Source organism: Ipomoea nil, unplaced genomic scaffold (assembly GCF_001879475.1).
Source record: "Ipomoea nil cultivar Tokyo-kokei standard unplaced genomic scaffold, Asagao_1.1 scaffold2928, whole genome shotgun sequence".
NCBI classification, from domain to species: Eukaryota; Viridiplantae; Streptophyta; class Magnoliopsida; order Solanales; family Convolvulaceae; genus Ipomoea; species Ipomoea nil.
Genome location: NW_017619356.1, coordinates 1,683,078 through 1,697,862, shown reverse-complemented (window position 1 = coordinate 1,697,862; position 14,785 = coordinate 1,683,078).

Genomic DNA, 14,785 nt, shown 5'->3' with positions numbered 1-14,785 from the left:
AATTCCATAACTGTATATTCATATCAACATAACTGTACATCCATAATGCCATAACTGTACATTCATAATAAGAATACTGTACGCTCATAATCTCAAAAATATGCATTTATAATCGCATACATGTACAGTCATAATCTTATAACTGTACATTCATAATCGCATAACTTTATATTCATAATATCATAGTTATGAATTACGTAATTTATTTTCACAAATTAACAGTAGAACCATATTCTGTTGATATTTACATTTACAAGTTTTGTTGTCTATATTATTTGATCCTTATTTATTTTAAGAGGTTTAAACATCAATGTTGAAAATTTGTAGGTTGATATGATAATAACGTTTATCACTATATATTCATAATTATAAGTTCATAATGTCAGAGCGTTGTGTTCATAATTCCATAACTGTACAGTCATAAACCCATAACTGTACATTCATAATGCCACAACTGTACAGTCATAATAAGAATACTGTACACTCATAATCTTATAGTTATGAATTATGTAATATATGTACACAAATTAATAATAAAACCATATTTTTGAACCATAAAGTCTTAATAATAGAACCATTGTCATAAGTGCAAAAATATACATTCCCACAATCCCACTACACAATTCATATTTTCAGAAATCAAAATTCACAATTTTTTAGTCAACCATGTTCAAAATGACAGTATTTCACATTCATTTCGTGTTGGACATATCCCTTGCTGCTTTCATTATCTTGTGCATTTCTTTGTTCTCTTCCCACGTTATGATTGCAGCAGCATACTTTGCTCGTAACTCATAGATGAAATCAGCCTACAAATGAAGAATATTAAACAATCAGTTTGATGCAATGGGGAAAAAAAAAAAGTAATATATTTTTCTCTTACATTTACACTAGGATTTCTCTTAAATCCTGGGTTCCAATTCTTTAGAGTTCCTTTATATGATTCCATATGTCTCATGACATATATTCCACAGTCAATGGAATTTTCAGTTTCTCTCCATGTCATAGGAAGGAACTCTATAGGAATGTCTTCTATTTTCCAGTACAAGGATGAACTCTGTGCGGTCAAGTATTCCTGGAATGCAGTTAGCTGCATAAAAAATATGTCAGTGTTCATTATGCATTATACTCCACATATGTCAAATGAGAAGAAGTTAAAGTTTTTGGATAAGTTACCAATAACTGAGGGCAATCTTCATATTTATCTTCTTCTGTAACATCTTTTGGTAGGGCTTTGTTGTCTATCACTTCAAGCTTAGATGAAATTGTGTTGATGCAAATAATAAAATAGTGTCCATGTCGATACACAGGGAAAAATATCTGATTTGAAGAAATAAAAAAAATTATGAATTTATAGCACAAGAATTATGAATGTACAGTATGGATATTATGAATATATAGTATAGCAAGTATGATTAAGGATGTGATAAATAAACATTAAGTGTTGGTAATAGAACGTACCAATTGTGCATCACCGATATCTAGATTGCCAAAACTACTCAGCTCATAGCTCAACCGCTCATTGAAATTTTTCTTCTTTTTATCAAGTGGGAGTGTCTTCATCCATTCGTCTGTTGGGTCAAGTTGCAGCTAATGGAAAAACAGTTATTAAGAAATGAGATTTTTGCATACTGTAAATTGAAATTCAAATAACAGTTTATTACAAGTCAAAAGACACTTACATATACCAATGTGCTGAAGTACACAGACTTTGGTTGTCCCACTGCTCGTTTGATGTTGATCATTGTATGCTTATAAGAAAATACATCTATCAGAATGCTGGATATTTCCCCCTCACTCAATGTGAGGAAATGCTCTCTTGTCACATAGAAATCCTTATAGCTGAACAGTAGCTCGCTACAACACCACAAAAAGCACAAAAAAAAAAAAAGAGTAGACATTAGTTAATACATGTTAAATATTTAAGTAATTAAATAGTTTAATAAGTATTTAGATCTCAAACATACTCTCTTGGATGATTATCAGAAATTTCCATGAATGCATAATTTGAAGCGACCTTTTCCCTCGCAGTGGCATTGAGAATATATTTTGCATTCCGTGTCCAATAAGGAGATCGTAGATTCAGTGGGACATTCTTGAATTTTCTTTTTGGTCTTTTTCGGATGGTGACATCCTCAATATCAGACTCACTCTCATTCAATGCTCTGTATTTATACAAAATGCAGGTAGGTAGTTAAAATAATGCAATAGAATATTTACAATTTAATATCTATATGTTCATAAATACCTAACTGTAGATTCATAATTAATAAACTGTAGAATCATAATTAACAAACTGTAGATTCATAATCAATAAAATGTAGATTCATAATTTCTTAACTGTAGATTCATAATTACCAAACTGTATATTCATAAGTACTTAATATATTGAATCTAAGCATGCATTTACCTATCAATATCATCAATATCATCATTATCATCAAGCTCCACATCAGGGGCAGCAGCAGCAGTAGGGGTGGCAGGGGAGTCTATGGTGAATGGAACCTTAATCAAAGGAGTTTTTCCCTTGTTGCCAGAGGTTGAAACAGCATCAGTTGATTGTTCTTTAGACTTGTTGGAGGTTGTCAAACCAGCTCCACATGCAATGGTGTCAACAAGGGAATCCAATTGTATTTCTGCTGTTGTGCTCTGCCCTACTGGTCTCTTACGTAATGGGGCTGGGGTTAGGGAAATTCCTAGATCGAAAGATGGAGCTTCTATTTCCATTTGCCTAGTTGTTTTCTGAAAGGCCTCTACCAAAGCATCCACTGCAGCTGTAAAAGTTTCTTGGCCAAAGAAAATGTCATCTAGTTGGGATGCTGTTGGGTTTGGAGCTGCTTCCATTGTGCTTGCCACAGAAATCATATTTGAAATACCAGAGAAAGTTGTCTTTATCACCTCCGCAGGTGCTCCCTCCTTTCCAACCTCAGCCATCGCCTCTCCAAATTCAATTACATCGGCAGCAAGCTTCTTCAGTACTTGCGTCACTCTATCAACACTGGATGATGGCACTGAAATCATTGGAACTACTTGTGCAGAAGGACAAGGTAAAGCAGAAACATTGCAAACTATAGTAGGTTTCCTCATTCGTGGGATAACCTTTTCCTTTCCAAATCCACCAGAATTCTTCTCTGCATCCACTCTTTTTCTCAACAGTTTAGTTGTCCATGAAAGAATGGTAGGGTGTGTTCTAATGACTTTCATTCCCTTGAATTGGACTCTATCAACATAGAATAGCTGCAAATTCCCCATAAAATGTATGAACTGTATGTTCATAATGATAAAGTATAATAAAGTATAACACAAGACAAATTAAAAACAATATTGATGAGCATATAATCCTTAAGTAGAGGGGGGACGGGGAGTGCCGAATAAATCCAGCCATGCTCTACAAAAAGAATAATATGTCCATCAAATTAGGAAATCAAGCCATGCTCTGCAAATGATATAAGTGTAAATTCATAAGCATATAGTTCTATATTCACAACATGCAAACTACAGAGTACCACATTCATAATCTTTGAACTGTATGTTCATAATGATATAACTGTACATTCATAAGCATATATTTCTATATTCACAACATGCAAACTACAGAGTACCACATGCATAATATTTGAACTGTATGTTCATAATGATATAAGTGTACATTCATAAGCATATAGTTCTATATTCACAACATGCAAACTACAGAGTACCACATTCATAATCTTTGAACTGTATGTTCATAATGATATAACTGTACATTCATAAGCATATAATCTCTGAACTGTATGTTCATAATAATATAAAGTAGAGACATATCAAGGACTTACAAGGAGGAATGTGACTGGACCAGTAAACACACCGCCAGATTTTTTCTTGTACTTGTCGATTGATTTGATAAGGAACTTGTAGGTATAGCTGCACCAATTGTAGTTCTTGATCTCTCTAACATTGATCAAAGAGTTAAGGATTCTAACATTGCAGTACCTTGTCTGGAATCCACGGAGCATTGAAGAAACAATCAAGACCATGAAATCTCTCTTAAACTCATCTCCATAATCTCCCCTGTCAATAATTGCATCTCCCATTTTTGTTGTGATTGGTGATCCGGTTTGTATTCCCCACCGTTGCCTCCAAGTACATAATAGAGCCCTGTACTCAGCTTTCCCATTCTCTTCAAATTTTGGAGCCTCCTCCACCTCTTTTATGCCTCGCGGAATGCCTAGAGTGCATTCAATGTCCTTCTCAGCAACATGTAGCTTATCACCCTCCAATACGAGATCACACTTGAAAACGTCAAAGGCATGAACTAGATACTGCACCAATTAAGACTCACTCGTGTTCAGTTGAAGACCTAAGATTGATCCAAACCCAATATCAGTTACAGCTTGTTTTTGCTGTGCTGATAGTCTCTTAACAAGCCGATGCATTACTCTTGGCCCCATTCGAGTGCTAAAGTATGCACTATCAGATCTATGTTCAGCATCTTGTGGTTTTGTGGCTGGTCTTGTCCTCTTTTTTGGATTGATTTTATTTTGTGACTGCGGCTGTGATGGCTCTGCAGTCTGTGAGTTTAAGATTGCCTTCGTTGTTTTTCTTCTCTTGATTTCTCTTGCTGGTGGTTGTTGTGATGTCTCAGCAGCCTTTGCAGCTTTACCTCGTGTCTTTTTGCTTTGAATTTCCCTTAGTGCCTCACCCAATGTAGATTCCATTGCTGCCATTGAAAACATTAGGAATGCATGACTTTATGAATGATAAAGTATAACACAAGACAAATAAGAAACAATATTGATGAGCAGATAATCCTTAAGTAGAGGGGGGATGGGGAGTGCCGAATAAATCCAGCCATGCTCTACAAAAAGAATAATATGTCCATCAAATTAGAAAATCCAGCCATGCTCTGCAAATTACAGAGTACCACATTCATAATATATGAACTGTATGTTCATAATGATATAACTATACATTCATAAGCATATATTTCTATATTCACAACATGCAAACTACAGAGTACCACATGCATAATATTTGAACTGTATGTTCATAATGATATAACTGTACATTCATAAGCATATAGCTCTATATTCACAATATCCAAACTACAGAGTACCATATGCATGATATATGAACTGTGTGTTCATAATAATATAACTGTACATTCATAAGCATTTAACCCTATATACAATGTCTGCAAATTACAGAGTACCACATGCATAACCCTTGAACTATATGTGTTTATAATGTTATAACTGTACATTCATAAGCATATAACTCCATAATCACAAAATTTATGAACATTCATAATCTTTTGAAAACTATAATCGTAATATTTGAAGTTTATATACTAATATATGCACAATATTCAAGAATATACAGAATGTATAGTGTTAGAACACAAACCCTAGGTCAAAAACACAAAATGTATAGAGAATCTGTTCGTTGAGTATGTAGAGTCAAAAACACAAAGTGTAAACTCATTTTTAAGAGCAAGGTTAGACACAGAATACCTGTTCGTTGAGTATATAGAGTAAACGATGGAGACCTGTGGTGCGATCGACGGTGATGGAGTATATTTTGAGAAAAAAACAGAGAAAAATGACGAGAATGGGGAGAATGAAGGTTTTGCGAGGAAGGAGATGAAAGCTTGATCGACAGGAAACCGCGAAATGGAGTCTAACAGTGAGGAATCTGGTTTTAATATTCAACATTCAATTAAAAATAAAAATAAAAAAAATAACACGATTGGCTGATGATAACGATTCCACTTACGGCTCCGTTAGTGGGCTAGTATGAAACGGTGTCGTTTCAATCTGTGTCCACAGTGCAATGTGGACACGGGTGCATAGCATAACGATTGGTCTTGGTTAGTGCCACCGAAATTCAGTGGGCTGGGAATCCGGGATCAAACACAAGTCTTTTTTAGTTAACTTTGGGTGCAAGTTAGTCTATTAGACAAATTGAGGGCCACAAATGAGTTGGTTAGAAAGTGAGGAGAATAGGCAAAGTGGCAAAGAGGAAAAAGAAGAGATCCAGTTCAGTTTGTTTAGACTAAAATATTATTGATTCAGGATTACTTTTGATTAAAAGGTTTTTCAGAACATTTAAGACTTAGATCGAAAAATCATCTTTCTCAATTTATTTAGAGAGCTAATGATATATTCTCTTCTCCTTTACTCATTAAATGAGACGTATTTATTCAATTGTAATCACACTCTAGTCCTATATGAGGTGAGGAGTCACTATTATACATAATTAAAATTCAACACTCAACAAACCTATATGTTTGTCTTTTTTGGTGACGAAAGACAAAACTAAGAAGCCTACCGCCTTATCCTTTGAACCAATGGCCAAAACAATCACAGTCAAATTAAACAAATTAAATCACTAAACTAAAAGAAATTAAAAACTTAAAGAAATTACGCATTCTATTTCCAAAAATAAATAAATAAATAAATAAAATTACGCATTCAAAAAACAAAAAAAAAACAAAAAAAAAAAACAAAAAACAAAAAACAAAAAAAATAATAATACTTTTACATTAGGTTATGAATTGAAGAATGGGTAAAGATCGATGACGTGCACCGACCATTTATAATATACTTGAAATATTGTCAGCCACAAGACTTAGGTTTAGTGACGAAATTATCTCTTTGCAAGTTTGTGATTTGAATTGGCCTCCTAACTTCTTTCCATTTAATTAATTATATAAAAGATAACATAACTAAATATTAAATATATGCCAAGTACTTTGTGATTTGATGGCATCATTGTAGATTTTAGTCACCAAAATAATAATAAAGATAAATATACATTAGATATTATACAGGAGCGGGTTTTACTCCGTGTATACCCTCAAACAGTGACTGTAAGTTTTTCTTGTTACTAAAAAAATACTATACATTAGCTTACTAGAAGATTTTTGTAATGGTGCATATGAAAAATGAAATTTGTATTTACACTCAAATTAATAGAAAAAATAAGAACTTTCAACCCTTGAAAAGTGGTCGAAAACCTGAACTTTGTGGTTAGAACTTGAGTTTCTAATCATTTTAAAAGTTAGAAAAAATGTTTGTTGCTATTTCTGACCAATAACAAAGGTTGTTGAAAACTTTGGATGATTAGGTTGCTATAGATGTATTAATGAATTTCCAATAATGGGTGGTCAACATTAAAAAATAATAATCATAGCGATTCGATAGAAGCTTGTAAATCTAGCTAGAAATTTATTTAAAATTTGTCTAAATATTCAGTTTATTATAAAATATATAAAATAATCAATGTGTAATCTTACTATACTTGCATCTTGTCATGGTTGGTTTTTTTGATTCAGATTCTAAAATATATAAAATAATCAATGTGTAATCTCATGCATGCAATCGATAAGTTTATCTGTAACAATACCTACATATATAAACTACAAAGTAATGGGGTTAATTTAGATTTAGTTATTGATTATATGGTGGAAATTTTTTATTTAATTATTAATGAATACTTTAATCACATTTTGCTTTTTTTTTTTTTTTTGAAAACCAACCAATAAATGATTGTATAAATGAAGCAAAGTTGCAATCTTAATCACATTTTGCTCTTAATTCTAATGATAATTTTAGATTTAGTAGGAGCAATCTTATTCAAATTGGTCAAATAGTTTACTTGATAATGACAAGAGTAAAAGACATTTTTGGTCCTAGACTTATAGTGGCTTGGACAATTTTAGTCCTCCATAAAAAAATTTGTCATTTTTTGGACAGACTTATCGTGACGAGGACAATTTTAGTCCTCCATCTATATTTTTGTTAGATGATCATCTAAATGAAGGGCATTTTTGTCATTCAATGTGATGGGTCCATGTCCAGCCCACTACTAACGGTGATGAAAGCGCCCAGACACTACTGGAAATTATTGAATTTCCGACCACCTGAAAGTGATCTTAAATCAAGTCAAAAGTAAAAAGTGGTCGGAAATAGCAACAAAAGTTTTTCCGGATACCAAAAGTGGTCGGAACAAGGCTTTCGACTTGATTTAAGATCACATTCAGGTGGTCGGAAATTCAATAATTTCCAGTAGTGAGACCACGATGGTGAAAGCGCGGCCGACTTGGTGAAAGCGCCCAGACCAAGACTGCTGGGTTCATGGAGGCGCCGGTGAAAGCGCTGCCGGCAAGAATGTTGGCTGCCACGATGAATTGAAAACAGCATGGGTTCCTCTTCTTTGACCAGAAATGTTGAGAATAGCCGAGAGACATGCATTGACGCATTTTATCAGCATTCCCACCACCATTATATGCTCAGGCATGCAGACCAAATATAGGTAACCATTGATGCAAAACACAGAAAATCTGATCTGGAGCAACCGCAAAGTAAAGAATGAATGAAGTACTATACGTACCTTCAACTAGTAACATACTATTCCCATCTTTATTACTTTTTAGCACATCTACATTGACATAGGTAGCTCCGTTGCAGAGTTGGACCACGTGTGTATATACGAGTTAAAGAATCCCAACACTGTGCAAGCTCTGTCTTCCATTGCTACAGAGGATCCAACACTCACTCGCCGCTCCGTCGTGCCGGCTACCCGTCCGTCCCAAGCCGCCGCCGAGTAGCGTCGTCGATAGTGACCCATCTGTCGCCCACGTCTTAACAAGAGCAAACTCTAAAATAGTCAAGGGAGATTCTGGAAGAACCTTCCTGTTGATGGATGTGGGTGGTGGCATATTTCTCAGTTACTGAAGAATGCATTTGGAGGATGGAAAAGCAAGGAAAATAGTAGTTAAATGGTGCATGGAATCTGGTTGGCAGCTGATTGGTGGAGATAACGGTGGAACGCAGAAACCAAGAGAGTGGATTTTTAGAAACGAAAAGAAATAGAAATTAGTGGAGGAAGTTCTTGCCACCGGCCAAATTTCCCGGCATTTGCCAAGCTCTCCAACGATTGGTTCCCTGGTCTCCGATCGCTTGGAAGGTTTCGCAGTTCTCCGAGGATCACTGCTTGTAAGGAATGGATATTGTCCTATACATTCCGCGAAGCGTGGTGCGACAGAATTCCCGAGCAACCGTTGGTTCTACTCGTGGGCCGGACGTGAGCTTTGTTCCGTTCCAAGTCAAATGCATGGACTCCATTGACGGTCGACCACCCCAAACCTCTGATCCATCTTTATTACTTTTAGCACATCTACTCTGCAAAAGCTGTTGGCGATTGGTGCAATTATGCCCAGATCTCCCTTCTTTGGGTCCGTGGCGGCGTTGGTGAATCTCGTTAGAAAACTGGAACAAAGTGAAATTAGTGTGTTCTGGAATCGTTTCGCCGTTGATCGATTCCCCGGAGTCGTATGACCATGTCGCCAGCACGCTCTTCAGCCTAGCCTTAGACGATCAGAACAAAATGGCAATAGGCGTTCTCGAAGCTCTCCCTCCGCTTCTCCACACTCTACGTTCAGAATCCGAACGGTGAAACTCAACTCCGTTCAAGCACTACTTGCCATGGTGAAATCCGGTCACATGACAGGTCCCATTCTCCTAGTTCTCTGCAATCTCGCAGCTAGCCCGGAAAGCCGCGCAACCATGCTTAACGGCGGTGCCGTGGAGTGCTTCGTCAGAATGCTAAAAATATAGGATCTTAACTTAGACCCCACTAGAGATAGTTGCGTTAATGCATTGTATGGCCTCAGTCATGGCGTGGCGTCAAAAGGAGGTAGGATGAATTGACACAATTACCCCTTTTCAAACGGTCAACAGATGGGAAATTAGACAGAGAACTAAAATTGTCCTCATCAGGATATGTCTGTCCAAAAAATGGCAAAAATTTTTATAGATGACTAAAATTGTCCGTACCACTATAAGTCTAGGATTAAAAATGTCTTTTACTCTAATGACAATTATATTTTTCAAGTTCAATTCTCTGTGATTTCACCCAAAACATATATCCACTATTTATTAGTCTTCTTGGTTTGAGTAATGGATGCATGCTTTCCGTAAATCAAAATTTTAGATTTATTACGTCCTTAGTTACCAATTTGTTCTTTGGTTCTTTTTTTATACACTTAGTGGGGTGTATTCCATTATTACTTTTGTAGACTTTTAAAATGCAGAATTTTTATAGATTTTAAACAATTTTCATAGAATTTTTTAATACTTTTGTAAACTTCGTATGAGTCTATAAAAAAATTTTTTATCACAAACACTTATAACTAATTTTTAATTTATGAATTTTAGAAACTTTTTTATTTTAAAAAGTTTACAAAAGTTATTAAAACTCTAATTTAATAGTCCCTTAAAAATTTTCATTGATTTATATTGATGCTTATTAATTATTTGTACTAGTTCTTTTACGCGCATTGCGCGAATAAGATAATACCCAATAATTATTTTTAAATTAGTACTTCAAAGTATATCAATGTAATATTATATAGGAGATGTTCATGCATATGTAATTGAATATTGAATTTGTTTATTTAAATCGTTATTCAAATATATAAATGCAAGATAATATATGAGATAATGATTATAATTGTCACTAAAATAAATGTTTGTAACTTTGTAATAATGCTAGTCTAAAAGTGATAGGCTAAATAAATACTACTTTTGGTTTAAATTTCTCTAAGTATTCGTAATTCTCTTTTGGATAGCATTGTCGTCATTGTCTTCATCTTCAGGCTCTTTTTTTTGTTGTTGGTAGTGTGTCATGTGCAATTGGGTTACTGGTGGTAACATAGAGGGCATCATCATGCAATGAGATTATGGTGTATGAAGTTTTAGGTTTGCCTTGTTATGTATATGACTGAGATCTTAGTTGTACTATGAACTCTTTATCTTACAAACGCTTATTGATATTTGGTAGTGGTAATTTTTTCCCTACATGTTTCATGTGTTGTGAGATGTGTGTAATAGATTATCATGTGACAGTATTGAACAAAATATTAATATTTATTATATTTTTATAAAATATTTGGTAAATAAATATATAACATATTTTGTATTATAATTAACTTTGATATTTAATTACAGGATAATGTAAAAAAAGAAGACAATGGACAATGTAGTGAATATAATTAATTAATGAATTTGAAGGTAAGGAATCTTTGAATCGTAGAAAATAAAGATAATATAACTAATAAAATTATCCTTTTTAAATTTTGTTATAATGAATAAATATTTTTTTTAAAGAAAATGCATTATAGACATCTAATTCTAAATTAATTAAATACATATGTATTATTTTTTGTTGTAACTACCAATTTATTTAATTTAATAAGTGTAATAAAGTGGCGTACATACTTTTCATCCATAACATTGAAGTCATTGATTTTTTAATTTCCATTCGTTGTTGAGACTAATTATTTTGGGAGTTTGTCAATGACAATTGCAAGAATTACTATCAATATAGAATGATAATAAATAATTCGAAATATACGATTACAATAGATATTGTTATAATGATATAGTCAAAATTGACTTATAAATTTTTTTAGAAGTTTTTATACATTGATAAAATTTAGAGAATGATGTAAACTTGTTCAATTTGAGCCAATGGGAGGTAACATTGTCAATTCTTTGGAAAAATGGTCATATCGTTTTAGAGTCCAGGTGTAATTGTATTTCTAATCAACAACTTTGTAATTAGGTCGCGCAGGTCTGACAATGATGTAAGAACAATTTTGTCCGATAAAAAAATAATAGTATTAGTATTTGTAAAGTAATGTACATTTTTACCGTTATAAAAATACATACAAAAAATATTAATACCATAATGATCTAAATCATCATTATAATAATGCAAAAGCAGAATTAAAATATTGAGTTTTGTTCTAAATAATCAAAAGAAGAGTAATTAAACGAAAAAAAAAAAAAATTAACCTAAATTTGTTTTTTTTTTATGCAAGAAAATGATTTTCAAAGTTCATGATTTATAGTTTTTGATGCTCAACTTTGAATGTTTTGTATTTAGTCGAGCTAATTATTTGACAAAAGTTTATGTTAAATTTTATATTGTATTTATTTTTTTAATACTCCGTATATTTTAACATATTCGTAGTATATGTTTAACAATTATGCCAACTCTGATTGGGATGGGGTTCGAACCTAAGACATTTCTTATAGAAACTAATGAGCAAGTTATGAATAATAAATAGTTAACGTAATATTTCGTTAGTAAAGTTTATACTAACGGAATCCAGAGTTATTTAAGGGAAGGAAATAATATAATAGAGGGTAAATAAGGAAAATCATTAAAAAATATTAAAATTAAAATAATATGAACCATTCATTTTAAGAAACAATTCCACCAACATTTTTTTGTTCCAGTTAAGGGCCTAACATTATTGGCTCTTATTAAATTTCTAGACTAGATATATAATTTTATGATATATCATATATTTTGATAGTTTAAAAAAAATAGATAGATTATATAAATTTACGAAGTTAATGCCAACTTTGGTCCTAGACTTATTGGGGCATTGACACTTTTCATCCTCCATAATAAAAATTGCCATTTGGTAGCCACCGTTATTGGTTGTTGGATACTTTTGGTCCTCTGTCAGTGAATCTGTCTCTTGACTGTCTAATTGAAGGGCAAAGCTATCTTTTGATCAGTGTATGTCGATCATCAGAACAGGGTTACAAGGCACCGAGAGAAGCAACCCTATCGCGTAATTCTTCGAGTGCTTCTGAGTCTGAATGGAAGGATAGATGGGAGTACGCAGTAATTCTTCGAGTTCTTCAACAACGAGAAAGAACTACATGTATGGGGAATGGATTTCAATCCAAGTATGTGAATGTGTCAAGAACTGATTTTGAGAACATCATGGACAAATCAGAACCCGGGTAGGAGGTACTGGGAATGTTCGTGATGTAAGGTTAGTACTGAAATTCGTAATTGATTTTAGTTTTTTTTTTTTTTTTGCTTTCATTTTTTGTTTTTGTTTTTGCAGATTAATGTACTGGAATTTATAATTGATTTGAGTTTTTTTTTTTTTTAATTTTGATTTTTGCAAATTTTCAGGATGGATTAGGCTATACGTTTGTGAAGTGGTATGATCCTTCAATGTGCCCTAGGTCAAAGGGGATTATACCGGGGCAACTGAAGAGAATTAACAAAAATGAAGAAGAAATAGCAAAGCTAAAATCAAAGCTTAGAAGTGTACCAAGAGGGGAAGATGGTGAATTGAAGGATATGCGTAGGAGCAAAAGATGTAGTTCAATGAAGAAAGTAGGAATCTTGGAAGACAACTTGCAAGATTTGGGATGCCAAAATTCTAGCTTGGAGAAGAAGCTACATCTTTTTAGAGAGAAGCTAGAGATTTTTGTGTTTAGATTGTGGGGTAAATGAAATGAGAGAGTATGGCTAGGTTAGCTTGAAACCCAAACTTTAGGTAAAAAGACATTCCTACCCTTACTAAGGTTGGAAAGACAAGGAAACAAGGGCACAACTCAAGAAGCACAAGGTACAACCCTTTGACTTTAGTGACTAGTCAAAATCTAGTCCCTCGACTATTGAATTTCAGGATTTTTAGGAATAAATTAACAAAGAGACTAGGATTAATTCTCTAATTAATCCTTGACTAGAGTTTGGATTTACGGGGTGTCACAGTTGTGGTCTTTGAACTGCTGAGCTGAGCTTTGTCTAAGTTGTTTACAAGTAAAAAACACATTTGACTAATAGAATTAGAAGAAGAACATATAAAAAGACAACTTTGCCCTTCACTTAGACGGTCAAGAGACGGATTCACTGACGGAGGAACAAAAGTGTCCAACGACCAATAATGATGGCTACTAAATGATAATTTTTATTATGGAGGATGAAAAGTGTCAATACCCCATTAAATCTAGGACCAAAAATGACATTAACTCTAATTTTTTGTATTATAGTTGATTACAAATTCAAATTTGATTGCCACAAAAATAGTGTTTTATAAATACAAATGCAATATCACTTTTAACTAAATGATACTCCTATATAATACTCAAAAAATAATTCCCAATTATGTATTTTTACCTTTACTGTCCTCTATTGGGAATATACAAACAATAATGAAGAAAAATAATAATCTATATAATTTTTAGACGATCAAAAAGTTTGTAAAGTTTAGGAGAGAGAAAAGTTTTATAGAGTTTAGACATTAAGAAAATGTATAATAATGAAGAAAAAATAATTGAATTTAGGCATAATATTTGCAGGGTTTAAATAGGGAGAAAAAATAAATAGAGTTAAGATAGAGAGAGAAAGCACTCAGAATTGGCAGAAAGAAAGTTTAGAAATCTAAGTATTAAGGGCTAAATTTTAAATATTTATATTTGAGAGGAAAAATATTACGAAATTTTTAATATAAAAAAGTCTATAAAGTTCATTCATAACTTTTTAATACCAATAGACTTTTAAAGATAAAAATTTTAATTGAATATCACCTAATTTTTTAAAACTTTTAAATGAATAACGCATGACTTTAAAAGAAAATTAAAATTTTGAATTGACCTCTTGTACTTTAAAGTTTATACAATTAAATTTTTCAAAATTTATGAAAGTTAGGATAAATACACCCCTAGTCAATTCAATGAAGATTTGAGTGCTAAGCATAGTATACAAATCTGGTTGTCAGAACATACCAATGATTTATATATGTGATCAATTTATTAATTAAAAAATTATTAATTAAATAACTTAAAAAATCAATACAATTAAATTTTTCAAAATTTATGAAAGTTAGGATAAATACACCCTTAGTCAATTCAATGAAGATTTGAGTGCTAAGCATAGTATACAAATCTGGTTGTCAGAACATACCAATGATTTATATATGTGATCA